Raw genomic sequence first — 14075 nt, forward strand, 5'->3', positions numbered from 1 at the left:
GAGTGCAGTGGCATGATCTCGGCTCCCTGCAATCTCTGCCTCCCGGGTTCAAGCGATTCTCCTGCCTCAGCCTCCGGAGTAGCTGGGACTACAGGTGATCACCACCACACCTGGCTAATTTTTGTATTTTTAGTAGAGACGGGGTTTCACCATGTTGGCCAGGCTGGTCTTGAACTCCTGACCTCAGGAGATTCACCCGCCTTGGCATCCCAAAATGCTGGGATTACAGGCATGATCCACCATGCCCAGCCTGTGAGATCCTTTTAGACAGGAATCAGATCTTGGCCTTTGCACAACACCCTCCCCTCCCAACTACTTGGTCCTTAATAAATATTGATTTCATAGTATGTTTCCCATTTGAACTCATCACAAGAACAATAACATCAGTTAGTATTTGTTCAGCACCTACTATTCTAGGCAACTGGCATCACTTTCTGTAATCCTTGTAGCAACTGGAAAAGTTAGGTCCTTTGTACATTTTACCAATAAGAAAACTGAAGTTGAGAGGAATTGTGTCATTTGGCTAACTGCATACAACCAACAAACTGAAGGGCTAGAATCCCACCCTGGGCATGTGCGACCCAAAACCATGCTGCTACTTTGCATTACACACTCTGAATCTCTTAAAGAAAAATATGTGAGAAGTGCCAAAAGGAGGAGGTAGGCCATTTGCTTCTACCTGCTGCTTTCAGAAAGACTAAGAGAACACACTTGGGACATTGTAACACACGTTAATATAGTATTCATCTACCTCCGCAGTTCTTTCTCCCTTTCCAAACTTTAACGCATCACAAGCACAGGGGCCATTACCCTTTCACCCCTATTCCAGACACATTTAGAAAGAGGTGAAATTGAAGTAGAATGAGGTTAAATGGCTTCTTCTAAAAGGACACACGTTCTCTTCATTTTAGAGCACTTGAATGACTCTATTCTCTATTTCCCTTTTAGAAAAACTTTTTTAAAGCCCCCCAAAACAGCAAGCAAAGCACACACTGAAGTTAGTAAGAAGAATGTATAAAGGAAGTATTTTTCCATTTTGCAAACCCTCACACTGCTTGTATTTATGATACATCTTACCAGAGAGGATGTCCTGCAGAACATGTCAGAATTAGAGACGATGAATTTTCAGCCACTCTTGGCTGCTTCTAGCTGTGCTTTGAGTTTGACCCAGACAAGTCTAATACAGAGTGCTGACATGTGGTTTCTTCCACTTTGTTCATGCTTTGGTGTTATCTCTCAGCTGGCAGAATGATCTTATGGTTTATTTGGCATGGTACATAAAGGGCCTGAGTTATGTAAGGCTATTAAATCAAAACTTGTCTAGGCATCTTTGAAAGACTTAGCCTGGTTCATTCTGGGCAAATACAATTAAAGTCTTGGCTATTATTTACAGCAAATACTAGTAAAATTAACCTTAAGTTCCTCGGTTTATTAACGTTGATGCTGAAGGAGAAGGAGAAGAATCAATGTAGACTGTGTTCAGTGTTGCAGCTTGCACTGATTAAAACCCTACTTGTCATATTCTATATCGTTGTACTGTAGTTATAGTAAATGTTCCTTGTAATGCATTTTCAAGTACAAAAATTGCTTCAGAAAAGAGCATTTAGAAAACTAATTCTATTGAAACCAATGAAGTGTTGACACATTGCCTGATGCAGATTTGTTTAAAGAGGCTTGTTTTAAGTTATAAAAGTCCAGTCCTAGAGGTAAAAATCAGTGACTTCTCAGTCTAGTGACTGAGAAAACAGTGGAGCAGTATGTGCAGTCAGCACCCCTTCATTAATCCTTTCCCGTAATTCTACCCTAGTCACCTTCTCCCTTGCCTGACTCTATAGAATTTCAAACCTGCTGCCAGCTCAGGAACTCACTCAGAAACCATTCATTACTCAGGCAAGGCATTTATAATGTTTGCTGATGTGTCGGTGAATAGGAACACAGTGTAAATCCAGACTGAAGAGTGCTCTTTTTTGTCATCTAAATTGCTCCTGTGTGATGTGTTCCATAAGCGTTAGAAATCACCAGGGGTTTTGACATACTCATCTTTCTGAAAGTAGCATTTCACTGTGCCAATCCCTGGGAAGCAAAAAGGACAGAGAGTGTTTGCAGCTGAAAAGAGATACAGCATTAAGTAAAAAGCTGATTATTCACCTCAAACTAGGCCATTGGCTCCCACAGAAAACCTTCAGTGCCTGCAAGCCCTGCTGAAATCAAACATAAAAGCAGGCATGTCTTGCATTCTACCCAGGCTCTCAGTGTAACCAAATTAAGCAGCTTAGTGATGAGAGAACGTTAATGAATGAAGGGAGTGGTCAGCAAAGAAGGCTGGTCCAGTTTTCGCATGATAAGCTGTGCTGGGGAGAAACATGCAGCGGCCGTTGTTAGGTGGGGACTTCATGATTCATAGCTGCTTTATCCCAGGGTGTTACTTAGGAGTATCCACAATGAATCATGTGGGAACAGGGTTTCTGGTGGGGTAGATGGAGACACTCTTTTGTTCACATGACTGGGGAATTTATCAGATTTGCTGTGGCTCACATCCATGGTCATCTGTCTGGACACATGATTGAGTATATCTTTTCCAAATTCGGTGCCTGGTATAACCAGGACATTCAGTAGTTTTTTTTAATTGAAGTCAAATTCATGTAACATAAAATGAATGATTTTAAAGTGAACAATTCAATGGCATTTACTATATTCAGAATGTTGTATAACTGCCACTACTACCTAGCACGAAAATATTTTCATCACCTCAAAAACTTCCATACCCGTTAAGCAGTTACTCCTCATTCCTCCTCCCTCCAAGCTCTGGTAACCACCAGTCTGCATTCTGTCTCTATGGATTTACCTATTCTGAGTATTTCATATAAACGGAATCATATGTCTGACTTCTTTCACTTAGCATGTTTTCAAGTTTCATCCATGTTGTAGCATGTATCACTACATCATTCCTTTTTACAGCTGAATAATACCCCATTATATGGATAGATACAAGTTGTCTATCAATTCATCCATTAATTGGTATTTGGGTTGTTTCCACCTTTTGGCTATTGTGAATAGTGCTGCTATTGATACAGGAGCTAGAAAGAAATTATTTAGGTGGATAGCAAGAGCAAGAGAGTCCTCAGCAGAATTTCCCTTCTAACAAAAAAACAGCCCTAGAAACCACTTTTTTTTTTCTAAGAAATGACTGAAAGCCTGAAAGATCAAACTACAAATATAGATTTTAAAAGCCGGAAGCTTGCACAGGGGAATGCCAGGAGCTGCACCAATAGAAAAGGGCTACCTGGGGGGCAGGCATGTCCACCATGGAAGCCTTCCTTTTTTGTTAGCACATGTACAGTAAGAAAGAACTGGGCAACATGGAAAAGCTTGGCAGAGGATCCAGCTGCATAATAAAAGATTGGGATGAGGGCTGCCAGAGACTTGCACCCTATGTAGATGGTTCACCTGGTCCTAATCAATTTTTTGTGCCCTATGTAAATCAGACACCACCTCCCCCATAAGCTCATCAATAAAATCCCCTGCATCTCACCAGTGGATCGGCAACCCATTTTTCCAGGACCCCTCTCTGTAGTAGAGAGCTATTCTCTTTCTTTCACCTATTAAAGCTCCACTCTTAACCTCACTCTTCGTGTGTCCACATCCTTGATTTTCATGGCCATGAAATAACGAACCTCAGATGTCACCAGACAACAAGGCCATATCACTATGAATATGCATATGCATGCACTTGTTTGAGTACCTGTTTTCAATTATTTGGGGTATATACCTAGGAGAGAAATTGCTGGGTCATATAGCAATGTTTTCCATAGCAGTTGAACCATTTTATATTCCCATTAGCAATGTACAAGAGTTTTGATTTCTCCATATCCTCACCAATACTTGTTATTTCTCATTCCTTTTTTTTATAGTGATCTTAGTGGGTATGAAGTGGTACCTCATTATGGATTTGATTTGCATTTCCCTAATGAGTAATGATGCTGAGCATCTTCTCATATGTTTGTTGACCATTTGCATATGTCATCTGGAGAAATATATATATATACATATATATGTACTAAAGTTATTTGTCCCCATTTTAAATTAGGTTGTTTGTCTTTTGTTGTTGAGTGGTGTGTCATCAGATTTTAGGTGGCTGAGTGGCTATGGATAACCACATCTACCTGCCCTGAGGAATAAAACCAAAAAGTAATCAGAACCTGTGGTGATGAGGAATATCAAGTTTCCTGTAATAGAAGACAGCTCTGATATAAATTTGATGGCAAAATGAGGAAAGTGTAGGCTTTGGAGACAGAGCAGGGTGCTCCTTACTTTCTGGTAATGTGACATTAAATAAGTGACTTACCCTCTCTGCACCTCAACTTTCTTGTCTGTTAAATGGAACTAACAATGCCAATATCATAATTGTTGTGAGGATCAAATTAACATAAAACTTGAGACCCCCTAGGAGCCACTCTACAAAACAATTTTTGCTCTTTTCTACACAATAAAGATGGCCACATGGAAACTTCCATGAAAATCATTTACTTTTTAAATCTATAAGAAATTTGCTTTTTAAAAGGATTTTATGATTAATCCAATCCTGCATAGAAGTACCCTTTTGTAATTAACCTTCCGGGTTTTCTGTTAAGTAAATCTTAATTTTCATGTAGAGTTTACATCAGGCTATGTTTTTTCCAAGTTGTGTTTTTAACTCAGAATATGTTTCCATTGACATTATTTAAATGTAGCAGTTAGAGTCCCACATGCGCCCACAAAGCCTCCATAACCTGCGATAGACTGAGATATAGAACTATAGGCATCATCCTCATCCTGGATCTCAGGAACAGGGAGCATCTGAAGCCAGGAGGAAGAGGAGAGTATAAGGCTGGCCCTGGGCAGAATTTTCAAATAAAGCGCATCTTTGGCATTCCCCATATCCTTTTCCATACACCTTTCCTGACATCCAGGGCCCTTTTCTCCTTGCACCTTTATGCCTACCACACCCTGGAGCTATCACAGGCTCCCTCCTTTTCTGTTCTCCCCTCAGAACCCACCCTCCTTTTCCATTCTCCACTCAAAAGCCAACTCTCCAGTCCTGCAAAGTGCTCTACCCTCTGAAGATACCATATCTCCCAGTCAAAAGTTCCAATTCCTCAGAGCCCTCAGATAAGTGAATTTCAAAGTCCTTAAGCTTAAAAGAGATATCACCATTGCAAAAATGCCAGATTTGGCAACCCAAATTAATGGCCAATTTATGGAATGTCAGTAATGTATTCTTCAGAACAAAAGGACTCTTCATGAGTAGACTAGTTTTCTCTGTGTTTCTTGGATCAGTGTCCTTAAGCCACGACACATTCTTCCCTTCTAAGCCTGGGTCCTCTAAGAAATCCCCAGTTACTTTGTAGAGATTCTCACAACATCCCTAGTTTTGGTGGTGGGAGTTTACAGTAAGACAGGTCCAGAGGGGCCATGGCATTGAAAGGACTTTGTATCTCTCAGATGATTATCAATTTAGGATAACCTCTATTGGGTTTGAATGACCTAAGATTTATAAAAACCCTCCTCTCACGAATAAATTTTGGGGTAACATTTATGATTGCACATTTTTGGCAATTTTTATAATTTTTAAAACTTTGTTCTTTTTTTCATCTACCTCCTTTTAGAAATTCCAGAGGGTATTACAGCTCCATGTTACAACTAAAGAAACTGAGACCTAAAAGTCTTAAGGAACTTGTGCAAAGTGCTTTAGCTATTAAGTAGCAGAGCCAAAATTCCAACCCAGATCTGTGTCCTTTCAGAGCTTGAACCCTTAATCACTACACTACACTACTCCAATCAATCAACTATTCCAGAACCCTAACGCTAGAGCAGACCACTGAGACCACGAGGCCCAACTGGTTCATTTCTCAAATGCAAAAGTGTTGTGAACACTTATGTTTTTTAGGTACCTCTCAGTATTAGGGTCCTCTAGAGAAATAGAACCAACAATATGTGCATATATGTATGTATGTATATATATACACACACACACATACACACACACACACACACACATATATATATATGGGGAGACAGAGAGAGAGAGAGAGATTTAAGGAATTGGCTCACATAATTACAGAGGCTTGGCAGGTCCAAAATAGAGTAAGTGGCAGGCAGGCTGGAGACTCAGAGAAAAATTGCAGTTCAAGTTCATAAACAATCTGCTGGCAGAATTCCTTCTTGCTCAGGTCAGTCTTCATTTAAAGCCTTCAGTTGATTGGATGAGATCCACCCACATTATTTAGGGTATCTTTTTCATTCAAAGTACATAGACTAAAATTTTAATCTCATCCAAAAAAATGCCTTCACAGAAACATCTAGAATAATATTTGACCAAATATCTGAGCACCACGGTGCAGCCGGTTTGACATATAAAATTAACTATCACACTGCCCTTCTATACCATCATCCACATATCCACATTCAGAGTCACTGGAACTCTGATTTCCCTTATGTGAAATTGGTATTCTTTAGCATCACATGTGCACAAACTATGTTTCATTCACCTCTTTATTTACCCAGAAGCTACTAGTGGAGCAGCAGCTTTTGGGTGATTTTTTTGGTGGACAGTTAAATTTTACTTGTGAACTCAACTGTCTATGCTACAGGAATCCCATTCTCTCTTGTGTCCACATTGGCCTGACCAATGAAACTCTCAGATCTCCTCTGAAGCAAAGAGGCAAATGCTTTGGTTAATTGGTGTGGTCAAGTCTCAGTTTGAGAGAGACATGTTTTCTTGGCTCACAGTTTAGGATTTCATGCTGATCTGGTCGACACAGTTCAGATCAGTTTGACCCACCACTGCAGTCATTATCCTTTGATCTGGAGTCTAGTTTGTAATTTGACCCATTCAGATGGCTTCCCTATTATAGTCAAGCAAGACAAAACCAAATCACCCCATTTATCTTAATGGGCTTTCTTTTTTTCTCTTTCTTTCTTTTTCTTTTCTCTTTTCTTTCTTTCTTTCTCTTTTTTAACATGAAGCCTTGCCAATCCTTTGTTAAGAAGAAAAAGGAATCTGTGTATCTGATGGGCTTTGAAATACCATCTGGTGTTTAATGTTATTGTGCTCTGTTCTCACAGTGGTGTGCTGAATCATATCTTCAAAGTTCAACAACCATTCAGTCACAGTCACCATTCAATATACTGTGTCATTATCAAAGATTTGGATTTACAAAATGCTACCTGGAAACAAAGCACATTTAACAGGCTGTTCTCCCCAAGGCTGGCTCTGCCGCCTGAGACGAGTCTTCTAGTGTGAAGTCTGCTTGTCTGACATTTGTCACTGACCTTTGGATACTCAGCAGAACTTTTAACCCTGAAAATTGCTGGTTGAATTATTTAATTTTATGTGCCTTAAGAAATGTAACAGCATTCTTACTCTAAGATGTAAGTCTAGACTTTTCTTCTACAAACATCCATATATTGGCAATTAATGTGTGAACAGATAAACTTCATTTTAATCATTAAATATGTGCCAAGAAAGTTGAATATTCATAGATACTCTAAGTGTTAAATGCAGAAGGAAAATACATCAGTGAAATAAATCCTGTGATGCATTATTTTGTTTCAGAGGAAAAAACATTTTGTAAGAGAATATTTATTCCAGAATGCATTGTTTGGGAGGTAAGAATATTTTTTAAGAGGAACACACAAGCATAGTTTTAGAAGTCTAAGCAGTATTATTAAATACCTAGACAAAACTTGTGCTCACTGCTTTTAGGATAACAATCTGGCTTTCTCTTTTCACTTAATAATGATCAGGACTACTTGTATAAAACACATACTACAGTGCTTTACATGAGAGTCATAAACAACCTCTCCTAAAATGCATTTTTGCTTTTCTACCCCAGTGAACAGCTCTGTTTGAGTAAATGATCCATCCTTGGATCGTGTATGCAGAGACAAGATCAGCGTTGGATTGTTGTTCTAATAAACTGGAAGTCTGCCAACATTATCTGGGAAGAGGACGAGGACATTAATGCTAGCATGCAATCTAGCCGTGTTTGGATTTAAGACAGAATTTAATCTTCTTGCCTCCTTTCCTTCCCCTCCTCCCCCTTTCCAGTCCTTTCTTTCCTTAATACACAGTCTCTTTTCATGGAGTTAACTCAAGCTATCTTAAACAGCATGAACTAATAAAGGATGACATTTTTAAAAGGGAAGGTATTCACAAATGTTGGAATGTGGAACATTTAAAATTCTATGGTATGGTACTTAGTTTAAGAGAGTGATGATTAACGAGTTTATATTATCTATCAAAATGCTTCCATCATGCTGCTGATGTGACATGGGATTTATGGTAATGAAAAACCTGCAATCCATCCCCAGTATCTAAATCTATCAGCCCCACATTCATACAAAAAGCACTAAATGATATATTTGTAGCTATCTGAAAGCAAGATCATTTTTAAGATATGTACTGCCAAAAGAGAACATTCTTAAAATATAGGAAGGGAAACGATTTCCTTTCCAACCTATTGCTCTAGCAAGCATCATACTACGAATATCAATCTCTTCCTGGAAAAAAAAAAATACTGAGCAGATGATGATCACATGATTAGGCTAGTCATTCTCAGTGAATTTCCTGTAATTTTCTTGGAAATCCTTTGTAATACATTTGCAAAGGGCCATACAAATTTTCATTTGGATAATTTGTAATCGTTCGTTGTGCTTTGCATCTTAGAGAAAATCCACTAGTAGCCTGAATAAAACTCACTTGGTTCCATCTGCAAATCAAAAGAATTCCAAGTAGCCCAATAGAAAGCTTCATTCATTCTCAGCAACTGTTATGCACCACCCATCCCTCCATCTTTATTAGATAGGTATTCCTATTTCTGGAAGATCTAAGACAAGATATCTCAACATAATAAAGTTAATTAGCTGTGAGATGTGCTAAAGAGATTTGTGTGTGCAAATAGTGAAAATACTGAACTTTGCAACTGATTTACTTTTTTAAAACAAATTTGACCAGATCAAGTATATACTCATAAAAAGTACCAATCTCTATTATTTACACTCTGAAATGCTTTGATGAGTGGGAGAAAAGAGGGAGGAGTTACACCTAGAAGATGAAGAAATTTTTATATAAACATTGGGAATATAATCATGTGTTTTGTATGTCTTAGTGGAGGCGGTGGAAAAACCACTGTTCTTGGCATCATGAGGACCATCTCTATATTCTGACTCTGCGGGTAGTCATTTTTGTCAGGGTCATCTACATGTCAGGCATTTGGGTGCCTACATTGTAAGTTAATCCATTTCTGTATGCTTTGGAAAACAGACAAAGAGCCCTGTAGTGAAATATTTTTCTTAAGGCGGAATTTCTACTTCCAAAGAGCAGACACCAGCTTAGTGTGTTCCAGAAACAGCACAGGCTTGTATTCCTTTGCCATTTGCCCACTGATTTTGCTACTTCTGCCTTGGAGAGATGCAAGGGATAGAGAAATGCAGCCAAAGAGAAAGGAATCCCAGAGGCCAGGGAAGGCGAGTGGTAACAAGCCAGTGTGTGTACTGTGTTGTACAGGTTTGAAGGGGGTGGAGGAGTCTTGTTAAAAATCACAAAAACTGCCTGTGAAGCAAATAGATTCTCCTCCCCCTCCTCCCACTACTAACACTGCAGAAAATGCCATCTATCAAAATGCTGTTAAAAGCAGTCTCTGATGATGCTGGAATAAAAAGGCTGTAATGACAACTGTGAGGTGGGAGGAGCCTCTTTGCTCCCAGCTGTCTGTCAGACTGGGCGTTAGAGACCCTTTCGATTAATAGGGTCGCACCAAGAACGTGACTCCCAGTGAAGAGGTTCTCTTTCTCTACCCTTCCCCCAATCCAACTTCAGATGCTCTCAGGCTTGGCCCTTGGAGTCAAAGCCACAGAAGGGGAAATGTCATTTCCTGTTGATCATGACAGTCTTGTCTTTCTTCTGGTCTCAGGATTTCTGGCATCATTGGTCTTAATCTGACCCAACCCCAAACATCATCCTCAATACTCTTGGGTAATCTAAGCTCAGGAAAGAAATGGTAAACCATTTTCAAGTTTTAAAACCATTTTTACAGCTTACACTGAGGTTAGTTTCAGTTTTGAAGTAATAGTGTAATGTCAACATGATTGTCCCCAATATGTTATCTATGCCACTGGCTCTCAATATTAAAATGTAATGAATTGTTCGTTTTGTTTTTTCTAGCATGGCAAGAAAATCATGAAAATGTTACTCTCTCTTCAAAGGTAGGCCTTTTTTTTTTTTTCTGTTACCAGAGAGAAGGAGAAAACAAAAACCAACACATATTATGTAATAGTGAGAAGAAAGAGAGAAACGCTTGTAAGAAAACATCTTTAACTGCTTAATGTTCATAAGACAAAGAGAATGAACAAAGCAGATACACAATTTTAGCAAAAGAAAAAACACCATGAAACATTTGTTTCTCAAGTAGTTACAAAGAATATTAACTAACCAAGCCATAGAAATACCTAGAAGGAAAAGGATTAGATTCACTCAAGTATCAACATTAGGAGGCTTCTCACTGCTCTTGCTGCCACCACATGCATTAAGAACTCTCTCAGTGGCCTGACAAAAGGAGGAAAAAAAAAAAAAAAAAAAAGAGTCCCAAGGTCAGTAATAACACTAAGACCAGCCACATTGGAGCCTGAGGCAAAAGGAAAAATCAGGAATACTGATGTGATTTTATTTAAAATTTTGACATTCTGTTCATTATGGGTTTTTTGCATTGCTTTTGGGTTTTCTTAATCTTGCATTAAAATATAATTTACCTTGATCACTGAATTTTCGACACCCTCTAAATTTTGCACCCAAGGCAAATGCCTAACCAGCTTCTCTTCCTTCAACCTAGTCTCTGCCCTGCTGTCAAGGAAAAATAAAACAGAAAATGGAAGCACTAACATCACATGATTTTCTTAAACTTAGCAAGTTCAAATGGATATAAAAACTGAAGACTAGTTTTTAATTGTTGGAATCACCAACACTTGTTTTCTAAAACACATGCCAAAGTTCTTAAAAACTGGAATATCTTATGTCAATTAGGTGACTTACAGTCATGGGCACATAATGTTTCAGTCAACAAGGATGGTGCCCCTTAGGATTATAACAAAGCTGAAAAATTCCTATGGCGTAGTGATGTGGTAGCCATTTTAACACTGTAGTGCAATACATTACTCACATGTTTGTGATGATGCTGGTATAAACAAACCCATTGTGCTGCCAGTTGTATAAAAGTATAGCACATACAATTATGCACAGTGCATGGTTTACTGTCACTGCTTTATGTATTTACTACACTATACTTTTTATTGTTTTTTTCATACTATTTATAAAAAATAAAGTCAACCAGAAAACAGCCTCAGGCTAGTTCTTCAGGAGGTATTCCAAAAGAAGGCCTTGTTAGCATAGTTATTCGTGATAACACAAATAACTCCACGAGTGTTACTGCACGTGGAGACCTTCCTGTGGGACAAGATGTGGACGTGGAGCACAGTCATAGTGATGATCCCGACTCTGTGTAGGCCTAGGCTGATACGTGCATTGGTGTCCCCATTTTTAACAAAAGAGTTTAAAAAATAAAAAGTAAAAAACAAAAAAATTCAAAAGTAGAAAAAGCTTATAGAAGAATACAGAGAAAGAAAATACTTTTGTACAGCTGTACAATGTGTGTTTTGAGCTAAGCATTACAAAAAGCTCAACAAGTTTTTAAAAATTTAAGCATCCATAAAGTTAAAAAATCACAGTAAGCTAAGGTGAATGTATTCTTGAAAAAATTTTTTATAAATTTAGTGTAGCCTAATTGTACTGTGTTTATAAAATCTACACTAGTGTACAGTCATGTCCTAGGCCAGCAGTTCCCAACATTTTTGGCACCAGGGACCAATTTCCAATTTTTCCACAGAATGGGGTAGAGGTTGTGGTGGAGGGGTGGTTTCAGGATGATTCAAGCGCATTACATATACTGTGTACTTTATTTCTATTATTATTACATTGCAATTTATAATGAAATAATTATATAACTCATTATAATATAGAATCAGTGAAAGCCCTGAGTTTGTTTTCCTACAACTAGAGGGTCCCACCTGGGGGCGATGGGAAATACTGACACATCATCAGGCATTCGATTCTCATAAGGAGCGCACAGCCTGGATCTCTTGCATGTGCAGTTCACAATAGGGTCTGCGCTTCTAGGAGAATTTAATGCCGCCACTGACCTGACAGGAGGCGGGGCTCAGGCAGTAATGTGAGCAATGGGGAGCGGCTAGAAATACAGATGAAGCTTCACTCACTCACTGGCCCATCATTTCCTGCTGTGCAGCCTGGTTCCTAACAAGCCATGGACCCAGGGACCGTGAACCCCTGTACTAGGCCTTCACACTCACTCATTACTCACTCACTGACTCATCCAGATCAACTTCTTGCAATATCTGTTCATAAGTACTCTATATAGCTGAACAATTTTTTATCTTTTAGACCATATTTTTACTTTACCTTGTTTATGTTTACATGTGTTTAGATACACAAATGTCATTCCATTACAATTGCCTAGAGTGTTCAGCACAGAAACATGCCGTATAGGTTTGTAGGCTAGGAGCAAGAGACTATACCGTACAGCCTAAGTGTGTAGTACGGTGTACCATCTAGGGTTGTGTAAGTACGCTCTGGGTACACACCATGAAATTACCTAATGATGCATTTCTCAGAATGTATCCCCCATCAAGCAAGTGACATGTGACTGTAGTTTGAGATGATATCTAGAGATTTCTCTTTCCTACCTCTTACTTGTTGCTGGTAGCACTCCACCTGTTTAGTCTGTGATATTCATTGCCTCACGGAGAGGGTATATGCCCAGAAGAAAGAAGTGAATTAAGTGGCTGGATATATTGTGTAAATATGTAGCAGAGAAAGACTGAAAAGCTATAGCATTCAATTCCAAGAGCCAAGTGATGAGAGGGGAGAGATTTTCTCAAAGTTTTTAAAATAAGATTAAGAACCAAAACCTTAAACACTTCATAGTGTTTATACCTTAACCGACACAATGGGGAGAATGTAGGATGCCATAAGGACTTAACATTTTCCCACCTGAAATTAAATAAGAATTTAACTAGTAGAGGGTAAAAAGAGGAATTTTAGGAAATGTGATTAAAGTGCAGATATCAACAAGTACATGAGAAAGGGTCTTGTGCCTGACCCCTTAATGGATCAAAGCCTTGCACAAGAGTAGATATACTAAGGTTGCACCAGAACACCAGAAGCAAAGAGATTGTTTTATAATATACCCTTTTCCTGAATTGGGAGATTTTACACCACCAAACAAACTTCACAGTAACAACAACTCACAGACCTCTGTGTGCAGAAATGAAACTTCCTTTATTTCTCTGTAACTGAATTGATTCAAACTTTGGAGCCTCCATTTTTATGGTGGAAAATTTAAACTTGTCAAGGTAAACTCAGCCACATCTAACCTAAAACATGTTTTAGTTGTTATACATTTCTGTCAATTCTGCACTCGAACTCTTTTCCTCCCATTTCCCTCAGTTGTAATAATGTATTAACAGACACTTAACATAGCACTTTTACTTCACAAGTATAAATTAACTCATTTAACCTTTACATCAATCCTCTGAGCAATACAGTATTATTGTCTCTACTCCAGAGGTGTAGAAATTGCTAGAGAGATGTCAGGTTAGCAAGCGGCAGAGCTGAGATTCAAACCATGTTTTTGGCAGGGCCCCTAAGTAATGGAAAAGCTATCACTGAGGGGTGGGGTTGGTGGAAGGGCTCAAGGGAGACCTCACAGAGCTGTCTCCCCCATGCCAGTGTGGAGCTCTGAATCGCTAGAGAGAAGCTTTTAAGTAGATGGGAGTAGGCAGTCTCACAAGAGCTAAGCAGTTGAACTGACAGAGGCTATCCTATGGGACAAGATACCACAGTGGAAGCAAGAGAGAACTAGACTAAATCTGGATTCGATGCATATAGAGGCTGGGCGCCGTGGCTCACACCTATAATCCCAGCACTTTGGGAGGCCAAAGCAGGTGGAACACGAGGTCAGGAGATC

The 14075-nt window shown here is 39.0% G+C and overlaps 1 long non-coding RNA gene across 1 annotated transcript in view; it reads right to left on the minus strand.

Moving 5' to 3' along the window:
- Positions 1 to 14075, minus strand: part of LOC105545020 — a 345853-nt gene that overhangs the window by 316678 nt on the left and 15100 nt on the right. The gene's annotated exons all lie outside the window — the stretch shown is intronic.

The sequence above is a fragment of the Mandrillus leucophaeus genome, unplaced genomic scaffold (assembly GCF_000951045.1).
Source record: "Mandrillus leucophaeus isolate KB7577 unplaced genomic scaffold, Mleu.le_1.0 Scaffold316, whole genome shotgun sequence".
In the NCBI taxonomy this organism is placed as follows: domain Eukaryota; kingdom Metazoa; phylum Chordata; class Mammalia; order Primates; family Cercopithecidae; genus Mandrillus; species Mandrillus leucophaeus.